Below are 12,264 nucleotides of genomic sequence, written 5' to 3' on the forward strand. Positions count from 1 at the left end.
GCCTTTAAGGTTTACTAAGTCCTAACCAAGGCCACCTTGTAAAACTTCATAAACAGCTGCAGAACCTCAGAGGTTATAAGCCCTCTTGGACAAAGCCAGGAAGAATGCTATCTGAAATGGGAAGTCCTTCAAAGGAGAACAACGGCAGTCCCCAGGAAATTTACAGCCCCAACACATGAAGAGGCATTCTTAGATACAGAAGGTATCTCCCAAGACCCTGTCCTGGCCTGCATCCCTGATATGTACCTCCATAAAAGCCCTCGAGGCAGGGTTCCTGGTCTCAGAATCTGCATTCACTACCTCTGATGATACGACCACACTTTAAGTGGTACAGTCTATAGTGAACCAGCTACTGTATACATTCAAATAATCAGTTAACATCTTCAAGATATCTAATTCTCGTGTTACCAAAGTCCTCCTAAAACTCTCATGCAAAACTAATGGTTGTATGCTTAATTTATTTCTCACATGAAAGTTTTTTCATAGTATTCTCTAATAATTGTATTTCTATGGTGTTGGTTGTGACCTCTCCTTTTTCATTCATGATTTTATCAATTTGGGTCCTCTCTCTTTTCCTTTTGAGAAGTCTGGGTAGGGGGTTGCCAATTTTTTTTTATTCTTTCAAAAAAACAGCTCTTAAATTTATTGATCTGTTTTGTTTTTTTGGATTCTGTATCATTTTTTTCCACGCTAATCTTTATTATTTCCCTTCTTCTGCTGGCTTTGGGCTTTATTTGTTGCTCCTTTTCTAGCTCCTTTAGGTTAGGTTGTGTATTTGGGACCTTTCTTGCTTCTTGAGACAGGCCTGAAATGCAATATATTTTCTTCTTGGAGGACTGCCAATGCTGCATTCCAAAGTGTTTGGACTGTCCTGTTTGCCTTTTCATTTGCTTCCAGGTATTTTTTTTTATTTTTCTTTAATTTCTTGGTTAACCCATTCATTCTTTAGTAGGGTGTTCTTTAACCTACATGTATTTGGGGGCATTCCAAATTTTTTCTTGTGGTTAATTTCAAGTTTCATACCATTGTGATCGGAAAATATGCATGGTATGATCTCAATACTTTCATACTTATCAAGGGCTGTTTTGTGACCCAGTGTGTGATCTATTTTAGAGAATGTTCCAGGTGCACTCGAGAAGAATGTGTATTCTGCTGCTTTAGGGTGAAACGTTCTGAATATATCTGTTAAGGCCAAGTGGTACAATGTGTCATTCAGAGCCATTGTTTCCTTATTGATTTTCTGCTTAGAGGATCTGTCCATTGTTATAAGTGGAGTGTTAAAGTCTCCTACGATTACTGTCTTATTATCAGTAAGTTTTCCTTATATTTGTGATTAACTGATTTATATATCTGGGTTCTTCCACATTGGGGGCATAAACATTTACAATTGTTAGCTCTTCTTCATGGATAGACCCTTTAATTATATAATGCCCTTCCTTATCTCTTGTTACAGTCTTTGTTTTAAAGACTAGTTTGTCTTATATAAATATGGCTACTCCGGCTTTCTCTTGACATCCATTAGCATGATAGATGCTTCTCAGTCCTCTCACTTTCAATCTGCAGGTGTCTTCAGGTCTAAAATGAGTCTTTTGTAGGCAGCATACAAATGGATCTTGGTTTTGTTTTTGTTTTTGTTTATCCATTCTGATACCCTATGTATTTTGATTGGGGCATTTAGTCAATTTACATTCAGAGTGATTACTCAAAGATATGGATTTAGTGCCATTGTGTTATCTGTAGGTTTCATGTTCTTTGTGATGTTCTCTGGTCCTTTGTAGTCTTTAGTGCTTTCCACTCACAGAGTCCCCCTTAGGATCTCTTGCAGGGCTGGCTGAGTGGTCACAAACTTCTTTAGTTTTTGTTTGTCTGGGAAAGTCTTTCTCTCTCCTTCTATTATGAATGAGAGTCTTGCTGGAAAAAGGATTCTTGGATGCATATTTTTCCTATTCAGCACATTGAATATTTCCTGACACTCCCTTGTGGCCTGCCAAGTTTCAGTGGACAGGTCTGCTACTAACCTTATGTGTCTACCATTGTAGGTTAAGGACCTTTTTTCCCTACCTGCTTTCAGAATTCTCTCTTTATCTTTGTATTTTCTCAGTTTCAGTTGTGGTGTTGACCTGTCTTTGTTGATTTTTTTTTTTTTATTTTTTTTTCCAACGTTTATTTATTTTTGGGACAGAGAGAGACAGAGCATGAACAGGGGAGGGGCAGAGAGAGAGGGAGACACAGAATCGGAAACAGGCTCCAGGCTCTGAGCCATCAGCCCAGAGCCTGACGCGGGGCTTGAACTCACAGACCGCGAGATCGTGACCTGGCTGAAGTCGGACGCTTAACCGACTGAGCCACCCAGGCGCCCCCTTTGTTGATTTTAAAGGGAGTTCTCTGTGCCTCTTGGACTTGGATACCCACTTCCTTCCCCAGATTAGGGAAGCTCTCAGCTATAATTTGTTCAAATAAACCTTCTTTCCCTTTCACTCTTCTTCTTCTGGGACTCCTATGATATGAGTATTTTTTTGTTTCATGGAATCACTTAGTTCTCTCTCCTTTCATGATCTAGTAAATTCCTTTTCCTCTATTTTTCAGCTTCATTGTTTTCCATAATTTTATCTTCTATTTCACCTATTCTCTCCTATGCTTCTTCCATCCTCATTGTCACTGTATCTAGTTTATTTTGCATCTCAGTTATAGCATTTTTATATTAGTTCTAGTTCTAGGTCTTTGATCTTTGCAGCAAGAGCTTCTCTGGTGTCTTCTATGCTTTTTTCAAGCCCAGCTATTAGTTTTATGTTATTCTAAATTCTTGTTTAGATATATTATTTATATCTGTTTTGAACAATTCTCTGGCTGTGATTTTTTCCTGAACTTTCTTTTGTGGAGAATTCCTCCATTTTGTCATTTTGACTAGGTTTCTGTCTTTGTGTGTTTTAAAACCTGTTATGCCTCCCACACTTGAGAGTGTGACACATATTAATATATATATTAATATATTAAATATATAAGTTAATATATTAAAAAGGGGTCATACGCTGTCCAGGGCCTCGCACCTCAGGAAGTGTTTTTTTTGGTACATCTCATGCACTCTGTGTTGCATTTTGGCTGCTCTATCCCACTGACCAGTCCTCTGCAGAGTTCCTCCTTGCTCATCGTGGTGAAGTGTTTGGACCTTCAACCAGATGCACTTCAATTTGTTGAAGCAATTTGTTGGGGAAAAAAAAGGAAAGGCAGTGGGGCCAGCTTGATCCCATAAAAAGTGAAAAATGAAAGGGGAGCCAGAGAATCAAAAAACCATAAGTCTAAGTCCAGAGAAAGAGAAAGGAAAATAAAGAATAAAAAAGAGAAAAGATAGAAAAAAAAAATAGAACAAAAATGACTTGTCAAAAAAATTTATATATACATGTGTATATATATATATACATTTATATATATATATATATAGACACACACACATTATATATTGACCAGCATATATATTGATCAAATAATATATAATAGTATATATGACATATACTATATATTACATACAATATATAATAATACATATAATATTGACATATATATATATATACACATACATACACACACATACACAGAGAGGGGGGGGGGCACTAAAAAGAAACCAGAAACTATGAGCCTGATCCCAAAAGAAAAAAAGAAGAGGGAAGAAAGGGAAAAAAAAGAAAAACCAGCTGTCTGTTGGTGCCTGGGACCCGTGACTGTGCTGTTCTGGAGGAGAGGCCAGCTGCATTGGGTCAGTCAGTCTTGCTCCAGTTGATAAGCAGTTGCCAGGCAGGAAGGGGCGGGTTGGGTGTGTGTGTGTCCTGCCTCTGCTGGGGTCTGCTGCTCTCTGAAGTCCCACCATGTTGGCGTTGGGGGGAAAATGGCATCTCTCCACTCTATAAGGGGTATCTCAACCCACACTGTTTAGGCAGCCTTTACAGAAAACCCGGGCGGTCAGCTTGCCCTGCTCCACAGTTCTCCCACGCCTTTTAGGCGCTTGGTTGGGATTCAAAACCCAGCTTGGTGTAGCTCCTCTCCCCTGTTCTAGAGTAGAGCCCCTCTGCCCTGCAGATAAAAGGCTTTGGCTGGCACCTGCAGTGTCTTTTGTCCTGGGGGAGGCAATAAACCCTCTTCCCAAAGTACTCCAGGAAGGGGACTATTCTCTTCCAGTGTGCCCCTGTGATCACTACTGTGCTCTATATACTCCAGACTGGCTCCCTCCTCCCCAGGAGCAGGCGCCAAGGCTCCGGCTTTGCTCCAGAGAAAGTCCTGCACTTCCCAACCTCCAAGTTTCAGCTCTTAAGGCTGTTTGCGAATAATAAACTGGCACTCTCTGTATTTCTTGTTCCCCAATCCATGGTCCAGAGAGGTTTTCCTCTTGTGCTCACTTGATGCCGCACTTTCACAACTGCTCTCTCCCTTTTGTCTCTCCACAGAGACAAATTCACATACATGTGCCTCGATCCTGCCAAGCTGTCTCCCTCCAACTGTGGAGATCCTTTGTCACTGTGCAGATCGATTTCCTGAGTGTTCCAAGTGATCTGACCTCAATACAGCCATGTTTGAGGTACAAAGAAAATCCCAGTCCTCCTACTCCTCCACCATCTTAACTTTCTGCCTCAACATTATTTTTTAAAGAAGTTTTCTGTTTACAAAAAAATGTAGCAAAAAGTACAGAGTTCCCATTTACCCCTCTCACTCACAGAAACAGTTTCCTCTATTATTAACATCTTGTATTAAGATCAGCAGTTTCTTCTTTTCTTTTAATTTTTATTTTAATTCCAGTTAGTTAACATACAAGGTTATGTTAGTTTCAGGTACACAATATAGTGATTCAACAATGCCATAGATCACCTGCTGCTCATCACAAGTGCATTCTTTAATCCCCATCACCTGTTTAGCCCATCCCCCCCACCACCACCCTCCCCTCTGGTAACCATCAGTGTGTTCTCTATAATTAAGAGCCTATTTCTTGATTTCTCTCCCTCTCTTTTTTCCCTGTTGGTTGTTTGTTTTTAAAATTGCACATATGAGTGAAATGATATGGTATTTCTCTTTCTATGACTTACTTATTTCACTTAGCAATATATTCTCTAGCTCCATCCATGTCATTGTAAATGGCAAATTTTCATTCTTTTTTATGGCTGAATAATATTCCACTGTATGTATGAATGTATATTAAGGAGTGCATATATCCTTCTGAATTAGTGTTTTTGTATTCCTTGGGTGAATACCCAGTAATGAGACTGATGCATCATAGGTTATTTTATTTTTAACTCTTCGAGGAACCTCCATACTGTTTTCCACAGTGGCTGTACAAGCTTGCATTCTCACCAACAGTGCATGAGTGTTCCTTTTCCTCCACATCCTCACCAACATCCGTTGTTTTTCTGTGTTGTTGATTTTAGCCATTCTGATAGCTGTGAGGTAATTTGTCATTGTAGTTTTAAACTGCATTTCCCTGATGATGAATGATTTTGAGCATCTTTTCATGTGTCTGTTGGCCTTCTGGACATCTTCATTGGAATACATGTATATTCATGTCTTCTGTCCATTTCTTAATTGAATTATTTGGTTTTTGGATGTTGAGTTTTATAAATTCTTTACAGATTTTGGATACTAACCCTTTATTATGTAAGTCATTTGCAAATATCTTCTCCATTCAATAGGTTGCCTTTTAGTTTTGTTGACTCGTTCCTTCACTGAGCAGAAGTTTTTTTATTCTGATGTTAGTCCCAACAGTTTATTTTTGCTTTTACTTCACTTGCCTCAGAAGATAGATCTAGAAAAAAAGTTGCTATGGTTGATGTCAAAGAGGTTACTGCCTGTGTTCTCTTCTAGGATTTTTCTGGTTTCAGGTCTCACGTTTAGGTCTTTAATTCATTTTGAATCTATTTTCATGTGTAAGAAAGTGGTCCAGTTTCTTTCTTTTGCATGTTGCTGTCCAGTTTTCTCAACACCATTTGTTGAAGAGACTGTCCTTTTCCCATTGGATATTCTTTCCTGTTCTGTCAAATTTTAACTGACCATTTAGTTGTGGTTTCATTTCTGGGTTTTCTATTCTGTTCTACTGATCTATATGTCTATTTTTGTACCAGTACCTGCTGTTTTGATTACTAGAGCTTTGTAATATAACTTGAAGTTCAAAAGTTTGATGCCTACAACTTTGCTTTTCTTTTTCAAGACTGCTTTGGCTATTCAGGGTCTTTGGTGGTTCCATACACATTTTAGGATTGTTTGCTCTAGCTCTGTGAAAAACACTGGTAGTATTTTGACAGGGATCACATTAAATGTGTTGATTGCTTTGGGTAGTATAAACATTTTAACATTAAATGTGTAGATTGCTTTGGTTAGTATAGATATTTTAACAATATTTGTTCTTCCAATCCATGAGCATGGAATGTCTTTCCATTTCTTTGTGTCATCTTCCATTTCTTTCACCAGTGTCTTATAGTTTTCAGAGTACAGATCTTTCACCTCTTTGATTAGGTTTCCTCCTAGGTAACTGGGACTGTTTTAATTTCTCTTTCTGTTGCTTCATTACTGGTGTATAGAAATGCAACAGATTTATGTAGGTTGATTTGTATTCTGCAACTTTACTGAATTCATTCATTTATCAGTTCTAGCAGTTTTTGGTGAAGTATTTGGGTTTTCTATATATAGTATCATGTCATCTGCAAATAGTGAAAGTTTTGCTTTTTCATTACCAATTTGGACACCTTTTCTTTTTGTTGTCTGAGGCTTATGGCTAGGACTTCCAGCACTATGCTGAATAAAAGTGGGGAGAGTGGACATCATTGTCTTGTTCCTGACCTTAAGGAAAAAGTTCTGAGTTCTTCCCCATGGAGGATGATGTTAGCTGTGGGTTTTTCATATATGGCCTTTATTATAATGAGGTATATTCCCTCTAACCCTACTTTGTTGAGGATTTTTATCATGAATCGACGGTGTACTCTGTCAGATGCTTCTCTGTATCTATTGAAATGATCAGACGGTTTTTATCCTTTCTTTTACATGATGTATCATGTTGATTCTTTTGTGAAGATTGAACCACCCTTGCAACCAAGGAATAAATCCCACTTGATCATGATTAATGATTTTTTTTAATGTATTGTTAAATTTGGTTTGCTAGTATTTTGTTAAGGATTTTTGCATCTATATTCATCAGAGAGAGATATTGGCCTGTAATTCTCTTTTTTAGCGGAGTCTTTATCTGGTTTTGGTATCATGGTAATGTTAGCCTCGTGGAATGAATGTGGAAGTTTCATTCCATTTCTATTTTTTGAAATAGTTTGAGAACAATAGGCATTAATTCTCCCTTAAATGTTTGGCAGAATTCACCTGTGAAGCCATCTGGCCCTGGACTTTTGTTTGTTGGGAGTTTGTGATTAGTGATTCCATTTTTTTGCCCGTTATTGGTCTGTTCAAATTTTCTATTTCTTCCTGTTTCAGTTTTGACAGTTTACATGTTTCTAAAAATTTATCCATTTCTTCTAGGTTGTCCAGTTTGTTGGCATACAGATTTTCACAATATTCTCTTATAACCATATTTCTGAGATGTTGATTGTTATTTCTCCTCTCTCATTTGTGATTTTATTTATTTGAGTTCTTTGTAATTTTTCTTGGTAAGCCTAGCTAGAGGCTTATCAATTTTATTGATTTTTTTCAAAGAAACAGCTCCTGATTTCATTGATATGTTGTATTTTTTCCTTAGTTTCTATCATTGTAGATTTGTTCTGCCAGGCTTTGGACTGCTCTCTGGCTTATTTACTTGGATGGGGATGATATCTAGTTGTAAACATGAAATGGGATGAGCTTAGGGTCCTCCTATGCCACGATCTTCCCCAGATCATCCGTTTAATCTTACATGAGCTTTGGAAGATTGTATCTATCAAGGAGCTGGTCCATTTAATCTATTATATCAAATTCGTGGGCAAAGAGTTGTTCACAGCATTTCTTTAGTATCTTTTTAATGTCCATAATATCTGTAATGATGGACTCTCTTTCGTTTTTGATATTTGTATTGTGTCTACCCTCTTTTTCTCTTAATCTAGCCAGAGGTTTATCATTTCATTGATCTTTTAAAAACCAGATTTTGATATCATTGATTTTCTCTATTGACTTCCTGTTTTCATGTTCATTGATTTCTAGCCTAATTGTCTCTACTTGCTTTGTGTTTAACGTGCTATTCTTTTTCTAGTCTCCTAAGGTAGAAGGTTAGATGACTCATTTTGGATATCTCTTCCTTCTAATACATGCATTCAATGCTATAAATTTTTCTGTAAGTGCTGCTTTTACTACATCCTACAAGTTGTGTTTTCATTTTCATTAAATTCAACGTATTTTAAAATTTCTCTTGACAATCTCTATTGGATTCATGTGTTTGATTCATGTTCTATCTTAGAGAGGCTAGAAAAAAGAAAGGTGTCAGGGTGACTAAGTGAGACACTAAAGGGAACCAGAATCAAGGGCAATGTGTCCTTCAGCCAATTATAGATGAAAATAAGTTTGATGCTGTCAGGCACTTGGAAGTTCCAATGGATTTTCTTTAAAGGCAAGACTTTGGTCTGGAACCAAACCAGCAAGATCTCCAAAGTATGCCTGTAATATTTATTTCCCCTTCAATTTTCTTTGATTCATTCGTTGTTCAGAAGGTTATTGTTTAATTTCCATGTATTAGTGAATTTTCTAGTTTTATTTTTATTGATTTTTAGTTTCATACCATTGTAGTCAGAAAAAATATTTGGTATGATTTCAGTCTTCTTGAATTTACTAAGATTTGTTTTATGGGCTAACATATGATTAATCCTAGAAAATGTTCTACATATGCTGGAGAAGAATGTATATTCCACTGTTGTCAGATAGAATTTTCTGTGTAGGTCTATTAGGTCCATTTGGCTTATATTGCTATTCAATTCTTTGGATGGTCTATCCATCATTGATAGTTGGGTACTAAGTCCCCAACTATTATTGTATTTCTGTTTATTTCTCCTTTTAGTTCTGTTAGTTTTTGCTTCATGTATTTAGGTACTCCAATGTTAGTGCATAAATATTTACAATTGTTATATCTTCTTGAAATTTTGACCCCTTTAGCATTATATAATGATTTTCTTTGTCTTTTTTACCACTTTTAAAGTCTTTTTTTTCTGACACAAATATAGCTACCGTTGCTTTTTTGTTGTAGTTATCATTTGCTTAAAATATCTCTTTCCATCCCTTCACTCTCAGTATAATGTGTCTTTAAGGGTAAAGTTAGTCTCTGGTAGGTAGCATATTGTTGGAACTTTTTTTTAATCCATTCAGCAATTTTATGTCTTTTGGAGAATTTAAGCCATGTTACATTTAAAGCAAATACTGATAAGTAAGGAGGTACTATTGCCATTTTATTAACTGTTTTCTGGTTGTATTCTGGATTCATCATTCCTTGTTGCTTAACCTGTCGTCTTTGCATTTTGATGTCTTGTATCAATATGCTCTGACTTCTTTATCATGTTCTTTTATGTAATTACTACAGGCTCTTCCCTTGTAGTTACCGTGAGGTTTACATAAAATATCTTAAGGTTATTATAACACCCTAATTTAAACTAATAACAAATTAAACCACAATAGAATTCTTAAGCTTTACACTTTTACTTCTCTTCCTCACATTTTCAGTTATTAATGTTATAATTTACATATTTTTATATTGTGTAACTAATAATAGATTGTTTATTTATGTTATTTATACTACACTTGTTTTGTAACATATGAACTAGAATTTTAAGTGAATTACACACCATCATTACCATATTACAGAATCTAACTTTGACTACACATTTACTATTACCAGTGAGTTTTATAATGCCTTATGTTACAATTTTAATTAGCATTATTTTAGTTCTATTCAAAGAATTCTTTTAGAATTTAGAATTTCTTATAAGGCAGTTCTAGTGGTGATAAATCATCTCACCTTTATTTATTTGGGAAAGTCTATCTTTCCTTCCTTTCTGAAGGACAGCTTCACTGGGTATAATGTTCTTGGTTGGCAGGTTTTTTTTTTCCTTTCAATAATTTGAATATTGTCATCCCATTCTCTTGTGGCCTGAAAAGTTTCTGTTGAGAAATCTGCCAGTAGTGTCTGCCAGTAGTCTGATGGACTACTCCCTTGCATGTAACTTCTCCTTTTTCTGTTGCTGCTTTTATAATTCTTTGTCTTTGACTTTTGAAAGTTTAATTACAATGTTTCTTGGTGTTCACTCTCTTTGGGGTCCTCTGGACCCCTTGGATCTGGATGTCTTCCCCAAGTTTGGGAAGTTTTCAGCCATTATTGCTTTAAATATACTTTCTCTCCCTTTCTCCTTTCTCTTCTCCTTTTAGAATATTATTTCTTTTCATAGTGTCTCAGAAGTCCCACAGGCTTTCTTCACTCTTTTTTATTCTTTTTTCTTTTTGCTCCTCCAACTGGGTAACTTCAAATATCCTATCTTCCAGGCCAATGATTCTTTTTTTCTACACAATTGAGACTAGTTTTGAAGGTCCTTATTGAATTCTTCAGTCTGGTTATGGTATTTTTCAGCTCTAGAATTTCTGCTTTCTTTCTTTTTTATGGTTTCTATTATTTTTGTTGAATTTGTTTTTTCATGCATTATTTTCCTTATTTTGTTTAGTTGTCTGTGTTCAAGCAGTTGGCTAAGTTTAAGACACTTTTTTGGAATTCCTTTTCTGAATTCTCATAAACCTCCATTTCTTTAGGATAAGTTATCAGAGATTTATTAGTTTCCTTTGGTGCAATATTTACTGATTTTTAAATAATCCTAGATTCTTGACATTGGTATCTGCTTATTTGAGTAAGCATTCTCCTCATATACAAACTTTGCAGGTTTGCTTTGGCAGACATTTCTTCACCAGTCAGTTCAATCTGGATTTCTGGATATGTCTTTAGGTAACATTCGGGGGCAGGTGGTATCTCCTATTAGGGCTTATTTTTGGGTGAGGCAACTGTTCAAGCTCTTGAGGGCAGGTGTGGGGAGGTATGTGCCACTGACTGAGAATAACTGAATAGGACCACTGGCTTGGTTCCCTGCCCAAGTGAGGCTATAGGATAAGCTCCAGAGTTGCCTCAATTCTCTGGTCAGGCTTAGTAGATGCTTGGGACTGGATACTCGACTCAACAGTAGGTGGGGCTATGACTTAATCTCCCCTGCCCTGATGGGGCTGCAATACAGAACTCAGAGCCTGCATGGATCATTGTTGTGGGACCTGAACCAGGAAAGAGTATAAACGGAATATCCTGGTCATGTGAGGCCACCAATGTTGCTGTGCAGAAGGGAAACCCACAAGCTGTGTTCTCTGTTCAAGTGCCACTGTAAGCATGGCTGATGGCTGGGCTATGCAGCTTCCTGTGTGCTCTGGTAAGGTTCTCTGGTTGGGCAAGCTGAAGGCTTGTATTCAACAATAAATGGGGCTATTAAATAGTTTCCCTCCCCAGGCATAACAGGAGAAGCAGCTCCAAGGCCACCAAGGTTCTTTGTATTCTTGACTCAAGTTCCTTGTCCAAACAGAAGCACTGACTTTGCTCTGAGGGCAATCAACTCTGCCCACCCATCTCTCAGTTTAAGCAATGCTAGATTACTGAGAAGCTTCTAAGTGTGTTCGTCAGCCCTTCCTGTCAGATGGGGCTGGAAGCCATACTCTACACTAGGTGGGGCTATGATTCAGCTCTTCTGCCTGGGAGTGAGCAGACTAGGATCCAAGGTTCACAAAACTTCTTGTTTGAGGACCTGAATCAAGCAGACCTGCACCCCACCGAGTTCCTTGGTCAGAGTATACTACTGACTTGGCTCTGCATATTAGCAAAATCACTGGTTAGGCCCACTACTTGAGCTCACAGATAAGAACTTGGTCCACCAAGATCCAAGTACTAACTGCTTGCAGCCCCTCCCCATGGTTCCAACACAGATTCACCCTAGTTGAGTACTGCAGATTCCCCAGGATACTCTTGGAGTGCAACCAGTGCAGGAACTCCCATGAAGTGACCCACAATGCTGGTGAAGCTGGATATCCCCCGTGGACTCTCCTGACCCACTGGAGGAACTGTAGGCTCAGAGGAGACTTCTCAGCAAGGTGCCCTGTGAGCCTGAGGGAAGGGCAATGCCATCAGGTATAGCTATTCCTCTTACTCTTCTATGTAGTCTTGGTCTCTGTGGTACAGGGGGTTGTTTCAGCCTCATTCCCCTGTTAATGGTCCTAGTCCATGTTCTTTCAGCGTGTCTTGTCCATGGTAGG

Source organism: Leopardus geoffroyi, chromosome D4 (assembly GCF_018350155.1).
Source record: "Leopardus geoffroyi isolate Oge1 chromosome D4, O.geoffroyi_Oge1_pat1.0, whole genome shotgun sequence".
In the NCBI taxonomy this organism is placed as follows: Eukaryota; Metazoa; Chordata; class Mammalia; order Carnivora; family Felidae; genus Leopardus; species Leopardus geoffroyi.